Source organism: Mauremys mutica, chromosome 3 (assembly GCF_020497125.1).
Source record: "Mauremys mutica isolate MM-2020 ecotype Southern chromosome 3, ASM2049712v1, whole genome shotgun sequence".
NCBI lineage: Eukaryota > Metazoa > Chordata > Testudines > Geoemydidae > Mauremys > Mauremys mutica.
In genome coordinates, this window is record NC_059074.1 from 36,138,423 (window position 1) to 36,161,067 (window position 22,645).

The 22,645-nt window shown below is 40.7% G+C and overlaps 1 long non-coding RNA gene across 2 annotated transcripts in view; it reads right to left on the minus strand.

Annotated features, from left to right (window-relative positions):
• LOC123367157 overlaps positions 1-22,645 on the minus strand; it is a 181,761-nt gene that overhangs the window by 1,501 nt on the left and 157,615 nt on the right. The window contains exon 3 of one of the 2 annotated variants that reach the window (XR_006578328.1): positions 16,638-16,710. The exons of the other annotated variant lie outside the window; for it this stretch is intronic. This is a non-coding gene — a long non-coding RNA (uncharacterized LOC123367157). Of the gene's footprint in view, positions 1-16,637; positions 16,711-22,645 lie in introns of those variants that run through there. 2 annotated transcript variants of the gene reach the window in all.

The following is a 22,645-nucleotide window of genomic DNA, read 5'->3' on the forward strand; positions in this document are numbered from 1 at the left end:
ATGGAATATATCTGTTTTTCTTTCTTATTAAACAAGTGGATCTAGTGCTTCTGAAAGATACTAAACTGACAGACTAGGAGAATGACGTTTTCTATATGTACACAGAATAGGTATAAACAAGTGCAATGGAAATACAGGCTCTCTCAAAGTCTTGCCAACTTGCCTCGGTCTTGTCCTATAGGGACTATCTCTAAGGGTGAATTCAGTATTTTTGCTCATTCTACTTGGCCTCGCTGCTGAAACTGACAAATTCAAATTTTGTGATGTGGAAATCTACTCTTAGGAAATGAACTGAGTTTTGTGTTAAAAAATTTGCAAAGTTACAAAAAACTATGCCTGATTTACCGTGAAATTGGTGCCAGGTTTGAATCCAAAAGTTCGTTACCTTTAGACAAATCTGACCTGATTTTTGAATACTTAATGAAACATAAAACCAGTGAAAATTTGCATAATTTCATGTTTAGTTGTGAATATGTTGCAGAGGTATCTGCATATTCATTTTTGTCTTGTTTTTAAACTAGATCAAAGCTAATCGAAACAGACAATTAAATACATTTGTGAAAGATTTTGTTCAGGAAGGATTTTAATACAGAGCCAATATAAAGCCATAGTAAAATACTTATTTTCCCTCCAATATATAGTCAGAGGAGTAAATCTCAGTTATTGTTTTACTCGGGTAATTATTCTTCCTCTTAATAAAGTAGACAATAGGGTTGTAACTGCCTATAAGTCAGTAGAGCTGATCAGAAAATGTTGACAAAAAAACCCAAATGTTTGAACAATTTTGTCAATATTTTTCCCCATTTTGATTGGAAAAAAGTGATGTAAGTTAAATTTCAACAAGAAATGGAGGAAAAATTTTGTTAAAACTTTTGCAATTTTTTTTGTTTTCTCACAAGCTTTATGAAACAATTTCAAAGTCAGTTTAAAACAAATAAAGAACTCATATTAAAATGTTACAGCATGTTTATTTTGGGAGGAAGGTGTGGGAGAAATCCTGTGATTGCAAACTAAGGCCTTGATCTTGCACTGTGACCCTTGGGGGTGCACACTCAATTATATAGTCACCATCAATTACCTGGAACTGAATCCTGGTTACTTTATTTGTGAAATCCGAGCAGAATTTGACCCTTCATTTGAAGATGTAACGACCTCACTGGGGATTAGAATTTTTTTTAAATCTACTGCTCTGTTGCTGACAAACAAACATGTCTAGCCACTATTTGCACGGACAGGAACTCGTTAGCTAGGGCCTATATCTTCAAAGCTTCGTGGTATATGATTTTCAGAGATGTTGAACATCCAAAACTTGGACTTCTAGGTGATGAGAACCTTTGAAAGCCAGACCATTTACTTACATAGGTACCTATAGAGCAGGGATCGGCAATCTTTGGCACGCAGCTCACCAGGGTAAGCCGGGATGGTTTGTTTACCTGCCGCATGTGCAGGTTTGGCCGATCACGGCTCCCACTGCCCGCGGTTCACCGCTCCAGGTCAATAGGAGCAGCGGGAAGTGGTAGCCAGCACATCCCTCAGCCCATGTCGCTTCCCACAGCCCCCATTGGCCTGAAGTGGTGAACCACGGCCAGTGGGAGCCGCGATCGGCCAAACCTGCGGAGGCGGCAGGTGCTCACCCTGGCAAGCCGCGTGCCAAAGGTTGCTGATTCCTGCTATAGAGACACATTTCTTGGTAACCCTGAGGATTCCACTGAGCATAGAGAGCCTGTTTAGTGAACATGCAAGCTTTTTATACACATACAACAATCACTGGCAGCAATGCATAGAAAAGTAAAAAACTGACATGCTGCTTTCTTCTTATTTTTTAGATACAGGGGAAAGCAATGGCTGCCAATGGAACAGAGAAACCTTAATAGGGAAAGCGACAAAGAGTCCTGTGGAACCTTATAGACTAATAGACATATTGGAGCATAAGCTTTCGTGGGTGAATACCCACTTCGTCAGATGTGAATACCCACTTCATCAGACGTGTCTGATGAAGTGGGTATTCACCCACGAAAGCTTATGCTTCAATATGTCTGTTAGTCTATAAGGTGCCACAGGACTCTGTCGCTTTTTACAGATCCAGACTAACATGGCTACTCCTCTGATACTTAATAGGGAAAGAATCTTTATTTCAAGTTTGTAAAGGACATTTGAAACAACTAAATAAAAGGAAACATTAAAAAACTATTTAAAGTTGTCTCAAACAATTAATTGTTCCAAGTTTCTTTAGAATTATGCAACCAATGAACAAGTGCTTGTCAAATCACTTTTTAATTAAATTCATACATTTGTTCCTGTTTTAAAATGGCCACCCACTCCATCTGCCCATGCAAAATGCTTCGGTATTTTCATCCAACTTTCTCACGTAAAGCTTTGCACCCATCAGAAGCAGCACACTTAATTGTTACAAAGGCCATGACTGCAGACTCTCTCTTTTGGTCCCGATGACTAAATATCTTTCTGCTTTTATATGTTATATTTCTATGCATCTTTTATGATGAACATTCAGAAATTGTACAAATGGTAATAGTCTTTTCATACTTGCAAAAGTGATACTGACTCATGGATAATATAAGACTTGCAAGTTACTTTTGACAGGCGGACACCATTTTCTGGGTGCTCAGCTTGATACCCTAGGGTTTGATTCACAGAAGTGCTGGGCACTCACCGCTGGAACTGAAGCATATATGTTCAAACCATAGCTTCCATTAAGTATTATAAGATGCTAACTATTTGGAAAAATCAGGTTCTAGGCATTCAAAATGAGCATTCAAAATTAGTGGACACTATTGACCTTAATTTATCCTGGCCTCAGTTTCCCATCTGTAAAATGGGGATATTTATTAATATCTGCAAAGGTACTACAGTGATGAGTACCATAAAAAAGTCCATGACGAAATGAATAATTCTGTCTTCAGAGCAAGGTTTGGATAATGTGCAGTAAATGAGGGATGCACCACGCATTTAATAATGAGGAGAAAACAAAACATTGACTAATTGCTTATTAAGTGAGTGTTATATCCTTGGGGGAGCCGGTGTAGGAAGCAATCACTTGAGACCAGAGAGCAGACAGCTAACCAAAACCTCCATTTTATTTACAGACACAGAGAGCTCACTCAGCCGGTTGAAACTGGCTGAGCTATCCCTTAATAGTCTAACTCAGTTGCCATAGTAACAAAACCCATGACAACCAAATACACAACATATTCCTCCCCCCCTAATAAGAACATCCCCAAAATAAAACACACACTAAACTAGAGAAGGAGGGTAGACTGCCTCCATTCCCGGCTAAACCCTGGGGATTATTTTGCCCCATAACCGTGGGTTCGCCCTAACTAAAGATCCAGCCGATGAGGAGGCCTTCTGTCTCTAGGTGGATTACGGCGAACTTCTGGTGTTGTTGCACCCGAAAGTACTAGGGGCTCAGGGTCCGCAGCACGAATAGGTGAGGAGGTGGTATCAGCTCGTGCTGGGCAAAGGGGTATCTCAGCTGCCGGTGGTAATGGAGGAGAACAGTCAGGAACAGGTGACTCATGATTCGGTGTCTCACCAGGAGGGGTGAAGTCAGACCCCTCAACTGCAGATGCGTCATGAAGACTGGCATGACCTGGCAACAGCTGATCTACATGTCGCCGCCAGGTAAGATTCTCTGCAGTCTGGACTGTATAGGAAACAGGTCCTGTTTGAGTGATGACTGTGGCCGGGACCCATTTAGCTCTGGAAGTATAATTCCGAGCCAAAACTGGCTGTCCTGGGCTAAAGGTTCGGTCTTTTGCTCTGGGTGCCCGTCTGATGACTTGATATTGCTGCTGATGTTGCACAGTTTGTCTGGGTTCAGAAGGTTTCAGCAGATCAAAGCAAGTGCGCAGCTGTCGTCCCATCATTTGAAAGGCTGGGGAAGCCTGGGTCGTAGCATGAGGTGTGTTTCTATAGGAAAGTAAGAAGGTATCCAGACGCTTTTGAATGGAGTGTTGTCCCTTAGCTGATTTCAAAGCGTTTTTCATTGTCTGCACAAATCTTTCAGCTAATCCGTTGGTGGACGGATGATATGGTGCTGACGTGATGTGGTGTATCCCATTTGCCTTCATAAAATTTTGAAACTCCTGAGAGACGAACTGCGGTCCGTTGTCGCTCACAAGTTGTTCTGGCAGACCAAAACGACTAAAGAGTCCTCGTAGTTTTTGAATAGTACTCTCTGCAGTAGTGGACTGCATTATAGAGACTTCTGGCCATTTAGAATGGGCATCTACTGCTACCAAGAACATGCTTCCTTCAAGGGGGCCAGCAAAGTCAACGTGAATACATTGCCACGGGTTTTCAGGCCAGTCCCATGGGTGTAGGGGTGCCAACTGGGGTGCATTTCTTACACCCTGACATGACATACAAGCTTTTGCCTTCTCTTCAATAGCACTGTCCAATCTAGGCCACCAAAAATAGCTTCGTGCAATTTCCTTCATGCGCACTATTCCACAGTGACCGGAATGTAGCTGTTCTAACATCTGTGATCTCAGGGGTGGTGGAATAATGACATGCCTCCCCCACAACAAACAACCAGATTGGACCGATAACTCCGTCCGCCTGGACATGTAGGGAACAAGGTCGGGTGAGACCGGAGAGGTTTGTCGAGATTTTCCATGCATCACCAGGTCCATAACTTGGGATAATACTGGGTCAACGCGGGTTGCCTTCTTTATCTGAGTAGCAGTGATGGGTGTATTCTCTACCTGTTCAAAGTAGAAGATTTCCTTTTGGGCACTATCTTTTGTGGAACCTATATCTTTCAGCAATTACCAGTGGTTTTGGGGAGAAATGAGACCCCAGGATTTCCACAATGTCACTGTAAGATTTAGTCTCAGGCTTAACAGGGTGTAGTAAGCTGCGTAGCAGAGAGTAGGTTTTAGCCCCTACAACAGTTAAGAATATTGGCACCTTCTTCGCTTCTGTAATGTCATTTGCAATACCAAAAAGGTCAAAACGCTCAATATACACATGCCACTGCTCTGTATTCTCATCAAAAGGCTCCAGGGGCCTGGTCAGAGTAGCCATGATTTTTAGTTTCACTTTCACAGGCAGTGCAAACAAGCAGCTTTTTTTCTTGTTTGGTCTCTACCTTGACTTCTACTTCCTTCTGTTACTGGAGCAGCACCAGGATCCCATCCTCGTCGCCAGTGTTATATCCTTGGGGCAGCCGGTGTAGGAAGCAATCACTTGAGACCAGAGAGCAGACAGCTAACCAAAACCTCCATTTTATTTACAGACACAGAGAGCTCACTCAGCCGGTTGAAACCGGCTGAGCTATCCCTTAATAGTCTAACTCAGTTGCCATAGTAACAAAACCCATGACAACCAAATACACAACAGTGAGCACCGTCCATCCTGTGCACTGAATGAGGCATGGTTCTTGTGGCAAAACTGATATGTGATCATATAATTAAAGGCTGTATTGTAATGCATATGCACAATGGGGCAGAATTAAGGTTGACAGAGCAATCTTAATTCTGGCATTTCCTAACTTGAGTGCTAGATTTTGCAATCTTAATGTTCTTTTAACATGGTTGATTTGGGTGAAGCTATCATCACCTATATTGTGGCTGCCAATTCACAATCAGGCCCCATTATACTAAAAACTCCACATACTGAAAAGACCATCCATCCCCCAAAGAACTTACGTTCTAGTCCCAGCTTTTTCACATTTAACGGAGTCATTTAATATTAATTTAACGTGAAATACAGTGGGTAGCATTACAAAAATGGAGGTTTACAGTATCACTAAATTTGCCTTTAGTATGGTATTTGAAGTATTCAATATAATTGGGAAATATTGCAATATAACTTACCATAGTAAATTTAACTCAGTGTCTAGCAAATTACCACTTATTATTGCTCACTTTAGAAGGAGAGAAGATATATTTTTAATTTTTTAATCTGGTTGAATGACCAAGGCCTTAGACTTCTTTTTGGAAAATTATATTGTGGAGACAACAGTGACATAGCTTTTAAGTATTGGTGGACAGTAAGGAGATTTTTCAGGTACAAACTATTGGGTTTACAAACTATTGGCAACAACAACAAGAACAAAAAGGGCTGTGGCTGGGGGGTGGCAGACTGCAGAGGGCATAACAGACTGGGAAACAGACAGGCAGTACAACCTGACAACTGGCAAGCTTTTGAAGTGTGAAGGTTAGTCTCAAAATACCCATATTCACACTCCAGTACTGCAAATACCAAATGCTCTCCCCTGGGGTCATCCTTCGTTACCACTATGAGTTACCATTTTTGGAAATAATGAAAGTATCTTGTAACTAGGAGGCACACAGTAGACAGGTAGCTGAATGTCTGTAAGGACTATTAGGAAACAAATGAAAAATGAATGGCAGGAGTATAACATATAACATTACTAGTGCAATGCAGTAACATGAAATATTTTTACACCAGCGTTGGCCCATGCTATTCAAAGGGAAAGAAAGACCACCGATGTAAAATAGACTCATTTCTCCTAATAGAATTGCAATGGACTGCTTTAGGCTTGCAAATAGGGTGGTGAAGAACTGGAATGGGTTACCTAGGGAGGTGGTGGAATCTCCTTCCTTAGAGGTTTTTAAGGTCAGGCTTGACAAAGCCCTGGCTGGGATGATTTAGTTGGGTTTGGTCCTGCTTTGAGCAGGGGGTTGGACTAGATGACCTCCTGAGGTCCCTTCCAACCCTGAGATTCTATGATTCTATAAGATATCAGCTGTATTTGGTATAAATTTAATAATTGAGAGATTAACTCAGGATGGGAAAATGTCAGCTTAATATAAATGTAGTGACTGTAACAGCTCAGCTACAAGTCTTTATGGGCCTGATCCAAAGCCCATTAAAGTCAGTAGGAGTCTGTCTATTGACTTTAATAAGTATTGGATCAGCACCTAAATTACTGGGTTAGGTAACAGCATTAAACTGATGTAAAGTATGAATAAATTTAATCAATTACTGTGACTGATTTTATCAACTATTGACAACAGTAACTAGGCATAGTTTAAAAAGGAGAGCCAGAGCTTCAGCGTGTATTAATCAGCGTAGCTGTATTGACTTCAATGGAGCTACATCAGTTTAGACCACCTGATGATCTGGTTCTGAATGTTTATATTATAGAATCCATGAAGTTCAAAGTTGGCCTGAAAAGATTTGTGATGAAAGTTAAATACCTGCTTGTAAGATTCCCATAGAAAAAATAGTAAACAGATATTTCAAAGCTGTTGTACAAACCACTATATACACCGAAAACATTCCAACTCACTTCCCTCAACCCATTCAGCTCTAATTCCTAATATATATTATCAATAAAAATTCAGATTTTGAACTCCTTAGACAGTACCAAGTTCTTCAGCCACCAAGCTCATTGTTTCAAAAGCTAAACGACATATTAGCATGTGAGAATTCCTTTTTCAGTACATATAAACATCAGATAATGGATACAAACATGCCCCATAATTCTCCTGTACCCTAACAAAAGTAATTTTGTGTTTTGTTAAGTCAAAACAAAGAATTTTCTCCTTGTGAAGGGTACAAAATATATAAGCATTTACATTATAAATTAAAACTCTCTTTCATTCAAGAGTATCAACTAGGCATGTTTACAATGCAATGGTGATAGGGTAATCAAATCTCATGGACTTGGAAGTTTTGCAAACTTTGCAAACTGTTTTGTTAGGGGGTGTTTTTTGGGGTGGGGGTGGAGAATCAGCAGGTTTCACAAAGAGAGTTCATTTTTATGTTGCTGCTGCAATTTAAACTCAATAATTTGTTTTGGTTGATTTCATGTTAAATAGAAACCTGTTCTATGCACAAGGGACGGAAGAACCCTATCACTACAAAAAAAAATCATTCTGACACAATTTGGTGTCCTACAAACAATGTACTGTTTTCCTGGCCTGATTCTCCTTTCGAACTGCTTCAATCCACTCCAGTAATGCAAACAGCCAGAAAAAAAACTTAACTGGATTTTCTTTCTGTAAGATGAATCCCCAGGTGGCAAAGTTGCTGTTGTAGGAGGCATTCCGAAGAGAAAAGGAGCATAACTGGGCCACCCATAAATCCTGGCAATCCCAACTTTCAAAAAGGTCCAGTAAGTCTGTAAAAGCTTGTCCTCCCCACACTCTGCTGCCCTGAGCACATCTTGGTGACAGCTGAGGATCCTGCCCAATGTGTTTATTTCTTTTAGTACCACTCTCTCTCCTTTCTTCCTTTGTCAATGCCTCTGAGTACGTGTTTTTCATTCTGCTTGTTTGCTCTGCTCCTTTTTTCACTTTATTTTTTCACTAGATATTTTTTTCTCTGTGACCCATCTGCTTCTTTCTTAGCTTATCCTAAGCAGAATGTGACCCCAATAACTTTCTAGCTGGTAGAAACAGAGTGTTTGAAGTAGGCAAGTCACACTTGTTCATCCTTACTTCCAGCTTATTGGAATGGCGAGTTTAATTATGAGATGAGTATCTAAATAAATATAGATCAGATTGTCAATAAGATGTGGCCTCCTACAGAGATGTCAGTGGAGAGATGAACTTGATTCTTATCTCACATCTGTTTCAAACTGCTGTAACTCTTGGCTTCAGCGGAATTACATCTGATTTGCAGCAATGTGACAGGAAAATCAGACCCACTGTGGGTAGTGAACAGGTCATTAGTTATTTTACTTTCCTGGTAAGTGATCAGGTGAAAGCATTTCAACAGGGAGAAATTCATCTTGGGAAGATAATTAAATGTGTTTGCTATAGAGACTGATTTTTCTATCTGTTTTACTCAAGTTAATATGCTATAAAGCAGGAAGTACAGATGGCAAAATAAACAGATCTCTAATATTAGAGATCTCCTCTATGATGGACAAAGAAACAACAGGTCATAGAAAATTAAGTCTAACTTATTCAGTATAAATATTTAAAAAAATACACATTTGTTAAAAAGTAAAGCAACTCTCACAGCTCAGCTGAGACTAAAATCCAGATGTGATAGCCAATTATCTGTGGAAGCAAACTGTGCCAGGGATAATTATGAATGCTGTCTTTGGCTTGATTGGCCATCCATTATAAATATTTATTTTGAAGAAGACACTTTTCACTTCTGATGGGTTTGATTCCATGTTTTTCAGTTCCTTCAGCCTTATTCCATCACAGTGCATTCTGTCACAAGGATAAAACTGAAAGCGAGTGGCAATGAGAAAATTTGGATTCAACAACAACTAGCTGCCAGTTTTACATCTGAAACAAAGTTAGTAGATGGGAATGGATTGAACTGCATGAAGTTCAAGCTTTCTATGAATCTGTGCATAATATCAGTTGCAACTAATAGAACTGTTCTGGGGCAACAAAGCTCCTGTTTACTAGACATTAATTTGTTTTCCTTCCTCCTCCTAAATTAGTTTAATCCTTCACCTATCCTTACAGTAACAGTTTTAAGAAAACATTTGGATGTGCTCTCAGCTCATTTAAAAAACAACAATAAATACTCAATAATTGATACAGCAGCATATGTACCAATAACATCATTTTTTCCATGTTTACTGATCATTCTGAATAGTTAATTATACCAAATTTAGTGGGTTCAAAGACTATTAACTATAAATGACAGCAACTCTCCTTCTAAAAAGCAGAATGTGGAACCTTTGTGTCCTATTAGCAATGTCTACCATACTGTGTTAGTCTAGTACAATTAATAAAATAAAACAGATATGTTGGCACATTGAATTTCCTTTGCAGGAATCATTTAGCCTTTAATCATGTTAGTCTAATTTAATCGAGTACTAATATGATATGAAGATGACATAACACTAACTTCAAGTGCCCCTAATTTTGCATTCAGAATTAACTTTATACTTATTTGGTAATGTGCTCAGAGTAGAAAATAAATACACTGTCAGACTTCAAAATGCTAGTTGTATTTTTTAAACCATGTGTCTGAATTTATTACCTGTTATATTTAAAATACAGGTTCTGGGTCTGAATTACAGCCCTTTTTATTCAGAAATTGTTTAATATTTCAGGGGGAGGGATTCTCCCAGATTTTTATGAATGTTTGTTCTCTGTACACTTCTTCATATTCCTTGAATACTTTTATCCTTCTGTATCAGGCTGTAATGACACCGACTAATAGTAAAGTTCAGACAGTAAGGTTCTGGTAATAAAGATGTGTTTCAAGGAAATGAAAGAAGCACCCTCAGTTGAACTCTCTGTGAGGTCTGCACACTACCGTTCTAGCAATGTGAAGTAGATATTGGCAAAGGGATACACTGAAGTAGAAAGTGGTCAGCCTTATCAACCACACAAAACCATTCTGTACTTACCCTACAAAATGGCAAATCACTGAAAAGGTCATAACCTAATGTGTACAATAGGGTATGAAATAAAAGGCCCTTTGTCGCAGGACGAAACCAACAGAAATATTAAAGCCAGATTCTCAGGTTGTGTAAGCTGGCAGCATAGTTCCATTGACTACATTGATTTACAGCAATTAAGGTTTTGGGCCATACCTTCCAAATCTCTTGCATGTGGCAGAAAAAAAAAAGGTATGATATGTTCATCCATCTCCAATCAGCCCATAAGTGACTATTGCTTATTTATGCAGCACCCAAAAGTGGGATAGATGTTTTACAAAACCAAGACAACAACATAGGACTTGATTCGCAATGAAACTTTGGTGTGGTGATGCTGGGCATCACTACGCCTAATTTTAGGGCACCTAGAAAATCACTGGGATTCACAAAGCCTGGATTTGGCAGAGAAATTGACACCTCAGAACGTGATTCCCACAAGCCAACAGGCTAGGAGGCTACTCACCTAAGATAGTCAATGGGAGATGCCAAGCTAGGTGCCTAACTCTGGGCTGAAGGGAGGCTTGGAATTCTCAGTTGCAACTCCTCTCTTGGTGTTAGACACCTACACCATTTTTGCAAGAAGGCTGGGGGAGAAAGAGGAGAACTTCTCTCATAACTTTTAGCCCAGTGGTTAGATGAAGAAGACTGCTGCTCCTAGTACCTGTGCCTGAGGGGCAGAAGGGATTTGAACCAGCATCTGCCATCTCTCAGATGCCCTAGCCACTGGTCTACATGGTATTCTGAGGTGGGGCTTCCTCGGCCTCTCCTGCTGAAGTTGTTGCACTGTGGATCAATACTGAGCCAGAGCAAGAGAGAGTGAGCCAGAGCAAGCATGAGAATGACTCTGTAGCCTCGCAGTTACAGCAATCACATAGGCGACCAGGATCCAGTTCTCATGTGCACTTAGGTGGAGGTGGGCTTGAACCAGGGGTTTCCCACATCCTAGGTGAGTACCCTAGCCAGTGGATTAAAAATTATGAGGGTGGGCCCAGGAAAAAAAATTAACACACTTCCTGTAGGTGACAAGACAGAAGTTGATCAAAGCCAACACACTGTGATCATCATCATCCAAAGCCTGATGGTGCCTGTTAGCATAGGCACCGACTCCGTGGGTACTCCGGGGCTGGAGCACCCATGGGGAAAAATTAGCGGGTGTTCCGCACCCACTGGCAGCCAAGCTCTGCCCGAGCATGCCATATCCCGCCTCCCAGTGCTTCGCCCCCCACCGCTGCCTACCAGCTGTTTGGCGGTGCTTAGCACTTTCTGGGAGGGAGGGGAGGAGCGGGGACATGGCATACTCAGGGGAGAAGGCAGAGAAGGGGTGGGGACTTGGGGGGAAGAGGGTGGAATGGGGGTGCGTGAGAGTGGTGCAGGAGCAGGAAGAGGCAGGGCCGGGGACGGAGGCGGGGGTTGAGCACCCACTGGGCAGAGGGGAAGTCAGCACCTATGCCTGTTAGGTTTATCCATTCACAGCTGATCGGCTGCAGGCGCTGACATGCCCAGCCACTGGATAAAAGCCAGAGGCTCAAACTCTTTTGCCTCTACTCTCCAGCTCCCTGGTATCCTATCAATTTGGTTTTAGTCTTTGCTTTCTGTCTGCTGCTAGTGGCTGCTCTTTTGATAACTGGGTAGACAGGAGATGCTAAGACCCCTCTCCTTTCCCTGGCCAGTTGTGCACTCTGTTCCTCTATCCTTCCCATAAGCTGGCTGAAAGTGCACTGAGCAGCAAGATCTCTCCAGCAACACCCTCCTCCCCTTCCCCTTGATGGAAGCAGGTGAGTGGGTAGGAAGCCTGATATATATATACTGAGGGAAGAAGATGTATAGAGCAGGGGGAAATAGTGAAAATGAAAAACAATGAAGGAAATGCAGAGGAGGGGTCCCACCCAAGGAGAGACTGAGGAAGCCTCACATCAGAATACCATGTAGACCAGTGGTTAGGGCATTCATCTGAGAGATGGCAGATGCCTCCTGAGGATGAAGCAGAAGTGGGAACTGGGAAGCAGAAATAAGACATTCTAGAGTTACTTATAGTAAGTGATATTTTAATTTACTGATTAAGAACAATGTGTGTTTATTTATTCATTTTAAATATCAGAGCAAGACCATGGCTGAGGAGGTGGGTGGGTTGACAGAGGAAAGGTGTGTTAGATGACCATCCACATATGGTTCATCATACATCAGTACTCTCTTTAAGCAGCCTGTCTCCTATATCTCATGTCTTAAAACAAGGAATTATTAAAAGAGCTAGATATGTATAGCATGGATAAGAGATAACTGAGGAGAGAGATAATAAATCTACAAATATTTAAAGGGTGTAAAAGCCATGGAGAGAGAGAAAAAGTACTTAGTATAGTAATGGAATTAATTTAATATCAGTAAACTTAGGCTGAATATCAGCAAGTCTTCCTGAGAGTGGACCACCTTATACAATTCGTTTTAAGTAAGAGGCCCTAAATCAATGAAGAGTTCTGCCTAAAAATCTATGACCCCATATGGTCCTTGGGACACAATCTCTTGAATGATATAATGCAAGTGTCATCACTTGCAATATTTAAAATTAGACTGGACAAAACACTAGTAAGAAGACTTGGCAATTTAACACTGCCAAATTTTATGCTGGTATAAACTGGTACATTGTCTCCGAAGTCCATTTACCCCAGCAGAGAATTTGGCCCACAGTTTCTTCACATGATTCTGCACTATTTGGGCAGGGAGGACAATGCAGCTTGGTGGAAGGAGAAGGGGAAAGGATCAAGTAGTGGTGCATCTCTTCTCTGTAAAAGTGTGCCCTTGCAGTCTATTAAGATAAAAAGGATATTGTAGTATGTGTTTGCTTGAATGCATATGTGATAATACCTTCTGGCATCTAGGCCACAGAAGTTTAGTGACCTAATACTATTAGTGCTTAACTCATAGATTTCCTTTAGCTCAAGTGGTAGTGGCCTATTTTTGTTGAACTGAAGAACTAGGGTTGTAGACCTGATTCCCTAGAGGAGGGGTGTGTGTGTGAGCTAGATAGCAACTGTGTCTAAGGTCTGCAACACATGAATTTGTTACAATATCAAAGAGAGGTTGAAAATCCTTTTTAACATGTTATTACTATCTAGGAATCACAACATTTTATTAGTTAATATTTTCTGCATACCCCTGAGAATGATGTTAAATTCTCAAGATTTTAAAAGTAAAATTAGTTTCTTATCCAATACCTATAAATTTGGGGTTTGATTCCTATCTGGTCAACATTTCAATCTGCTTGGATTCTCTTCCATTCTGAGTCTGGACTTGACCAACATAACTGAACTTCCCTAAAATTATAGCATTATTTTACAGTAAATATTTCATGTCTGCTGAGGGAGGCAGGAAAGGATTTTTTTTTAAATAAATGTTATGAAGGCCCAAAAGCTACAGTTGAAATCATTCACAGAATTGCTTTTCATTCAGACAGGACGGAGGTTAAAAGTCTGAGGCCCCAATCCTGCAAAGACCCCCATGTGGCACTCACTGCAGAATCAGGCCTTTAATGTGCCATAAGTATAGCAAAGGAAAGTTTTAGTATCCCAGTCAAAATGAACATCTCATGTCTCTCAAATAAAGAAGTAGTTAGGCAGCTCTTTTGTAATGAATACTGGGTACATAGTCAACCAGGTCAATGCCACTATCATGCAATAGTTACTATACAGCATACTACCTGTAGAAATGAACAAACAAACAAACAAAAAACATTGTTCACTCTTACAAAAAGATACTAGAGTGAATTTCCAAAACACTGTTTAACATGGGAGGTTGTAGAATTTTGGACCCTTTACTATACAACCTTATAGTATTTTGTATAAGGAATAATTCATGAAAACATTTTCTCTACGTGAATTTGAGTGATTCCTCCACACACCCCCAATAGCTCCCCAGTATTTTCAGTTGAATGATGTAGTAGCATGCCTGCCCCACCCTGAGGGTCTTATGAGGCATGACACTGGACTCCAGCATAACAGACTGAAAGGGGCCTTTGTTTGCCTTCTACCAACCCTGAGTATAAGGATTAATGTTTTACTACTGATCTCTGTCCTTCCACCCTAGCAAATACTGTTCTAAGCCAAAAAAAGAAAAGTCCAAGAATAATTTACTTCTAAAAAGTCAATATCTAGAAACAATCAGCTTGTACTATAGATCCTGGTATATTGTCTCAAAATTCAGAATACTATATACAGTCCATGGGAATTGTGTGTGTTATGTTTATTGTTATAAATAAAGCTTGTTGGATATTGAAAACTACTTATGAGAAGGGATGTTCTTGTGGTTAAAGCAGTGGCCCAGAACTCAGGAGACCTGAGTTGAATTCCCTGCTCTGATTAAAAACTTCCTGTGTAATCTTGGGCAAGTCATCATCTCCATTATACAGATGACCAACACTTTCCTTCTCCTACATTTCCTCTCATCTGTTCAGACTGTAAGCTTTTGGGAGGCAGAGACCAGCTCTTGCAGTATGTGTGTACAGCACCTAGTGTAATTGGGCCCTCTAGAAACTTTTGTAATATACATAATAATTATATCCATGAACAAAGAGGCCACATTTTAGTTACTTCCATTTGTGGTGTAATTTTATTTATTATTCACAAATATTCTGAGGACAGTTGCATATGCATGAATATATTTGTGGACCCTGGCAGTTGCAATAATTCCCAACAGAAGTGATTAAATTATTATGAATTATAAACTGTCATTCTTAATTTCCTGTTGAAAAAATTGTCATCCAATCAGGTGGCAGAAATAATCACACTTCAAAATAAGTAAATAGTTGAGGTGAACAATTCACAAACAAGACATAGTCTGAAAGTTATTCATGTGAAATATAAAGCAAATATTTACAAATACCGCACAGATAATGGAAATGGATTGTCGTTTTTTCCAGAATAAAATAAGTTGAAATTCATTATATTTTTTGGTTGGACAACTATTCTTTGAGTAACTCTTGCTTTAGGTAGAATCATAGAATTTTAGGACTGGAAGGGACCTCAACAGGTCATCTAGTCCAATCCCCTGCACTCATGTCAGGATTAAATATTATAGACCATCCCTGACAGGTGTTTGTCTAACCTGCTTTTAAAAATCTACAGTGATGGAGATTCCACAACCTCCCTGGCCACTTCATTCCAGTGCTTAACCACCCTGACAGTTAGGAAGTTTTTCCTAATGTCTAACCTAAACCACTCTTGCTGCAATTTATGCCCATTGCTTCTTGTCCTATCCTCAGATGTTACGAACAACAATTCTTCTCCCTCTTCCTTTTAACAACCTTTTATGTACTTCAAAACTGTTCTGTCCCCTCTCAGTCTTCTCTTCTCCAGACTAAACAAACCTAGTTTTTTCAATCTTCCCTCACAGGTCATGTTTTCTAGACCTTTAATCATTTTTATTGCTCTTCTCTGGACTTTCTCCAATTTGTCCACATCTTTCCTGAAATGTGGTGCCCAGAACTGGACACAATACTCCAGCTGAGGCCTATTCAGCATGGACTAGTGTGGAAGAATTACTTCTTGACTCTTGATTACAACACTCCTTCTAATATATCCCAGAATTATGTTTGCTTTTTTTGTAACAGTGTGTCCGAAATAGATTGCGGTTCGTTACACTGTTGACTCACATTTAGCTTGTGATCCACTATGACCCCCAGATCACTTTCTGCAGTACTCCTGCCTAGGCAGTCATTTCCCATTTTGTATGTGTGCCACTGATTGTTCCTTCCTAAATGGAGTACTTTGCATTTGTCCTTATTCAGCCTATTCTCTTCAGACAATTTCTCCAGTTTGTCCAGATCATGCTGAATTTTAATCCTATCCCTCAAAGCACTTGCAACCCCTCTCCTCTTGGTATTGTCTGTAAACTTAAGTGTACTCTCTATGCCATTTCTAAATCACTGATGAAGATATTGAACAGAACCAGACCCAGAACGGATCTCTGTGGTATCCCATTTAATATGCCCTTCCAGCTTAATTATGAACCATTGATATCTACCCTCTAGGAACAGTTTTCCAGTCAGTTATGCACCTTCCTTATAGTAGCTCTATCTAGGTTGTATTTCCTTAGTTTTAAAGAGCTTGAGTGTTGTGATTTCTGTGTTTTCTTCCTCTTTTTTTTTTTAAAGCCAAGTGAAAAATAACAATTTGTCTCCTGGATAAAGCACAAGACTGGGAGTTCTAATTCTGCCTTTTACCCTCTGCATGATCTTGGTCACTTAATTCTCCGTGCTTCAGTTTAGCAATCTAGGTATAGCTTACCTCCATCATCAGGTGATCAAGGGTAGTGTGGGAAACAATTTTGCCATTCAGGGAAAATTTGGCATTTTGAAAAAATGTCTTGTCCTGAATTGGGGCAAAAGGTTAAAATAATGAAAAATGACAATTAAAAAAACACAAGTATTTGGGTTGACTGAAACAATGATCATTTCAAAATGTTTTTTGTTCAACTCTTAAATTTTTATAATTAGCTTAAATTTCCAAGCAAAAAAATTTAGAATCCAAATGATCAGAATTTTTCATTTAGAAAATGAAAAAAGGGATGTTTAAACAATTTTGATTTAAAAAAAAATGGTTTAAACCAAGATTTTTCAGAACCATCCCTTTCCTGCAAAGTTTCAGTTTCAATGAGTTAGCATTTTCCAATGAAAAAAGGTTTTGCTGAAAAATTCCCAACCAATTCTACTGAAGACTAATCAATCAGTGCTTATAAAGGGGTTAAAGAGCCTCTGAAGAACAGTGCTATGAAATGTTGTTTCCATTACAAATGCTTCAGTGCCATGAAGACAGTTTTTCTTACTTATAACTACTGGTGAGAATTCCCTTTAAGACTCTATATTGAAATATTCCTCCTCAAACCAACTATTGGGCAGAGTGTACTGTGCTGATTGTTTCTGTTTCCTCCTCCCCTTCAGCACTGAGAGCCAGATTTAACTGTTCTTCATGCTGAGTAGTACTTACTCAATGGAACGGTGCCATGAACTCTAGCAGAGTTTGTGAAGTAACAGGGGGAAAGAGTTTTGGCAGCAGTATTTTGGATGGACTGGAACAGTGGTGGGAAACCTGTGGTAATCTGATGGCAGGCCACAAGACAATTTGCTGATGTTGATCGTCTGCAGGCATGGCCCCTGCAGCTCCCAGTGGCCACAGTTCACTGTTCCCGGCCAATGGGAGCTGTGGGCAGCGGCGAGCTGCAGGAACATGCTGGCCGTCGCTTCCAACAGCTCCCATTGGCCGGAAAGAGAGAACTGTGGCCACTGGGAGCTGCAAGTGCCGTGCCTGCGGACATTCAACGTCAGCAAAATGTCTCATGCCCTGCAATCAGATTACCCTGATTGCCCACCACTGGACTGGAAAGTGGATGAGGTTCATATAAAAAAGACCTGATGGCAGCTGTCACTGTGGAAAATGAGTAGGAGTGGACCACTCTAATGAGGAGCGTTCATTAGGACTGTTCCAGTGAGTACTACTTAAGACGTGTAAGGGGTTGCAGATTCGATCCCATAGTTTGTAAAGTATTTCCAGATAAAAAGCACCTAACACTTGTAAGACGTTATTAGGGCTTGTCTACACATACAATGCAGCAGCAGCATAGCTGCACTGATTCATCTGTGCCACTGTAGCACTTAGTGAAGCCTCTACCTATGCCGATGACAGAACTTCTCTCTGAGAGGTGGTAGCTATGTCAACAGGAGAAGCTCTCTGATCAACATAGTGCTGTCTGCACCAGGGGGTCAGTCGGTATAAACTGCATCGGTCAGGGGTGTGGGTTTTCCACATACCTCTGAGCAATGTAGTTATACGGATAGGCTTGGTCTGCACAACAGACTCATAAGTCATTCTTTACATTAAAAATAGGTCTCTTTGGCAGAGCTCACATTCCCATGTAATTTCTATTGGCTGATAAAATTCCTCTAATCAAACAGCACATACGAGTTCACAAAGACTCAGACCTAAGTGTAACTGACCCTACCTATTTCAGGGCAAACAATTCAAAGTAATGTACAATGTTCCTGTTCTTTTGTTGCCAAGGCCTTATACAACAACAGACAGCCACCTCCAAGGTTGCTTACTCACAGCAGTTCTATGAGCCTTCCTTGCTCCACAGTTGTGCAGGATGCTCCTTAGTCTGAAGGAAGGAGCAGTCCCCTAACAGTAGTGTCTGCATAATGTGTTGAGTGTCTAGCGTGGGAAAGAAGAGGAGTCAGATGCTTTGACTAATCCAGTATCCAGGTAGCCCACTTACTCATGGGAATGACCTCAACATGCTTACAACATCCTCTGATATACTAATGCAATGGTAAGTTCTTCTCTGACCGGCTTATGGTCAATTCAGTCCAGACAGAGAAAAATTTTAAAGAGGTCATGTGGCCTAAAATCCGCTCTTTAGCTGACAGCTACCTCATAGAGCAATGCCAGGGGAAGAAAGAGGAGCCATAATGGGTGATTCCACCTGCTATTACTTCTTTTTCGTCAAATTTATGACTGGGACAAGGGATCTCTCCATTTTGGGGGAGACTCTAATAACTAATGGGGGTAGGACTCTTTCCCCCATTTGGCAAGCAGGGAGTAGAAGCAGCAAATATGACACAGACTAATATTTTCAGATAGTCTGCAGGCCAGAAAAGAGCCTTCCCTCACAGCTACAACTGGAAAAGAAAAAAGTAGGGGGAGGGACCAATGAAGACATTTTAGCCTCAGATGTGTGTACCATTAATGCATGTGTCCATCTGTGTGTGCATTTGCCTATGCACGTGGGCATTGCACTCTGTGGCCCCCAGCAATGTTGCTCTACCATGCCACCCTCATGCTCTATGCTCCCACTGCTCTGTCCTCCCAGGTGTTCTGTGTGCCCCTCTCCATTGTGGTTAAAGTAGATTGAACCAGGATGGGGAAGCTTCCACTGCACAAGCTGAGGAGGAGAGGGCGGTGTGAAGGAGCAGTGCTGCTGTCCCAATCCAGGAAGGAGGATTCCCGTCTGGTTTTACCTGAATGGGAGTTCTGCTTCAGACTGCTCCCCCTTAGTGCTTAATTCCTGTCTGCTCCCCACTGTACTCTGACCCCCTTCCCCATCCTTGTTGCCGATCATTCCCCATGCTCTCTACATACACTCTTCCCCTCACCCCTGTTTTGGTCCAGTCTCCCTGAGTGTCTATCCCTGTCCTGGCCCTACAGTCCTCTCCCCCAACATTAGTAGTGGGGCTAGTGGGTGTCTCCTGCTTCATCCAACGTGTTCCGGGAACCTAGCACAGGGACTCTTCTTCCTACTCTTATTGTGAGTGCAGCTTCCCAGAGCAAAGTTGAACTCTTGCCTCTGGCTTCCCTTTCTTTCTGAGTCAGCTTCTGTAGTTCAGCTGGTGAGTGAGAATGAGCTCATCAGCTCTTTGGTGGTTCAACAATGGAGAGAGAAGGGAGTGCTGAGTTAGCTGAGACTGCTATATGCAGCAGCATTTTCAGGGCTGGTGTTGGGGCTGACCTGGTCTTCCCTCACCACAGGCTCAAAGTTACGGGATGGAGTGAGTAGGCGTGGAGAGAGACATTGTTGACCCTGAAAATGGGGGGAGGGGAGAAACAGAGACCTCACTTCCCTGTTGTTTCACCTATTCTCTTCTCGCTGCTTTGCATTTGGATTACTTCAGGAACATCCACTGCTTGTAGAACTGCAGCAGGGGCATGAGGATCACAAGGGAGTTGTAGAGCCCAATGCTCTAGTTTTACATTGATGGAGATCCACTGATTTTAAGGAAGTTAGTTCTGATTAATACCAATGTGAGTGACATTATACTCAGGGTCCCTATGGGCATACAAAGGTGGGCAGCTCATCCATTATATTTACAAGTCAATAGACCTTTCCCCACATTAAGTCATCCTAATATAGGCTTCCAGAGTTCAGAAGACTTGTCTATGTTATCTTACACACTAATTATATTCATGGAAATTGTAAGCAAAGCCCTGGCCAATGTAACTCTTCACCAGTGGCCATTACCGGTTGTGCTGAATAGTTTGAATATGCTAACTTGTTTTATTATCAACACTCCCATATTTTTAGAATCAAAATAATCAGGGCTGGATCCAGGCACCAGCTAAGGAAGCCAGTTCAAAGGGGCGGCACTCCATGTCTTCGGTGGGATATTTTTTTTTTTTGGCCACTTAAGGCAGCAGAAAAGCTGGAGCCGGCCCTAAAAACAATCCTTTGAAGTTACCTTATTTTCATTTTACAAAGTTCACTACAGAGTAAAAGGTGACAGCAGCCTGCAGCTTCAAGTTGGCCTTTGTTTTTAATAATTAAAAACAAGTCAGAAAGTGATTTAATTTTCTGGAAAAAGAGAAATCAATAGAAGAAATAACCTAGACTTGTGTCATCAACATTTGCGAGGAACTAAACTGAAGAGGACAGAACAAGAGTGTCATTGTTTTAAAGAGCTTTCATTATGAATATGCTCAGATGGTTTTGATGACATCAGGCATAGTCAAGACAGAGCAAAAGCAGAGATAAGTGATGGAAGGGAGGAGGGAGGGGATATAGCTAGAAAGGTTTCTTTAAAACCAGAAATAATCCACAGTGAACTTGTGAATGCATAAAAATCAGCTAATAGGTGTGACAAAAATCCCAGTGTGGCTGAGTCTCACCCAAGAATCTTCAAGGCCTTTTGCTCTTCTAAAAATAATTTCTAGAAAACAAATTGCCATGGCTCACAGAAGAATCTGTTTCACAAGCAAGCCCAGTATATGTGGGTCATGCTTCCTTTTGAAGGGAAACACAGACTGAAAAATCAAACGAAAAATAAAGTAGTGTCAATGGTACTGAAAGTTATCAAGTGATTGCTATAAGAACTTTACACAGCCCATCTCCAAGTTTCAAAGGTCAACTAAATGAAACAGAACTTTACTGCCACAAAAACAGTCAGAAACCTCCTCCTGGGGGACAGTAAAACCTAATTATGACAAAAAGCACTTACTTGACATTTTTAAAAAACCACTACAGAAAAATCATTAGATTAACCAGAAGGCATGATAACCCCAGAACTATTATTATGTATTCACTGATGGTGACAACATGCTCACCAGCAAAATAATTAATCATAATAAACTTGAGGAGAGAAAGAGGAGCGGAGTATGTGTTTATATTCAAAAACTGTTTCAAAGTCTTCTATAATATTATAAAATTTATATCTTGACAGAAGTTAAGGCTCTGATTCAGCAAGGTGCTTAAGTATCTGACTAACTTCAAGCACATGAGACAGTGTGCTAGATTCTTACCTCAGCTATACTAGTTTGATTCCAGAGTAACTCCTCTGAAATCATCTGTGTTACTCTGAAAATGGCACTGGTAAGTGAGCTGAACATGGCCCTGTGAATCACAAGCTGGAAAAGAATGATTAATCAGATGCACCAGGGGATATACACCTGCTAGTTTGGAAACCCTTGTGTATACACTATGTGGGAAGAAGCAGCCTACAGTTTTAAAAACAATTTTGTGTTTAAAACCTGGAAAACCTTAATAGAAAGATTTTACCTTGAAGGAGGGAAGGGGGAATTTGAGGTAGCTTAAAGAGGAAAGCAAATCTGGCTATAAGCAATACAAACAAAAGGATCCCACAAGTCTAGAATATATCCATTCAAATGGGTTCATTTGATTCAGATAGCGCGGATGAGAATCCCACATTTGTCCCCTCATGGCCAGCTAGGGACCTGCAGCAATGACTTAAATTATTAAAGTTTTTGCACTTACTCCTTTCCTTACTAGTCTCTGTGCTGAGCAGGGGAGATTAAAAATATATTAATAAACCCAAAATGAATCAAGATTGTACTAAATGAAAGGCAATGATGTTGCAAACAATTATTCCTTTTTATGTACGGCTCCTGAAATACATTCTCATTCATTCCAAAAGTATGAGAAAATGCTTGCATGATTTCATTTTTTTTTAAAGTGATACCTCGGTTAATTCTTGTGCTGTTGATCTGTCTGGATCACTGAAGCTTTACTCGACAGCCACCTGTTGATAACAGCTACCTTTGCTACTATTCACCAGTTCAAATTTCCTGTTACTCGTTATCTGAACATAGCTGCTTATATCCTCCTATATTGGTCTCTCATGCCTTTCTCTCTCAGTCAAAACAAGCTAACATATTGTCCTCTTTCAATTTCCTGCCCTAGGAGAAGTCAGTCTGCAGGATTATAGGGAAAACCTGAGAAGCAACTAGAGTAAACAAAACCACTGAGCCTATTTTTAGTAAGGCAATAAGGAGAGAATGAGTCAGCCCACAACTGCTGATTTAG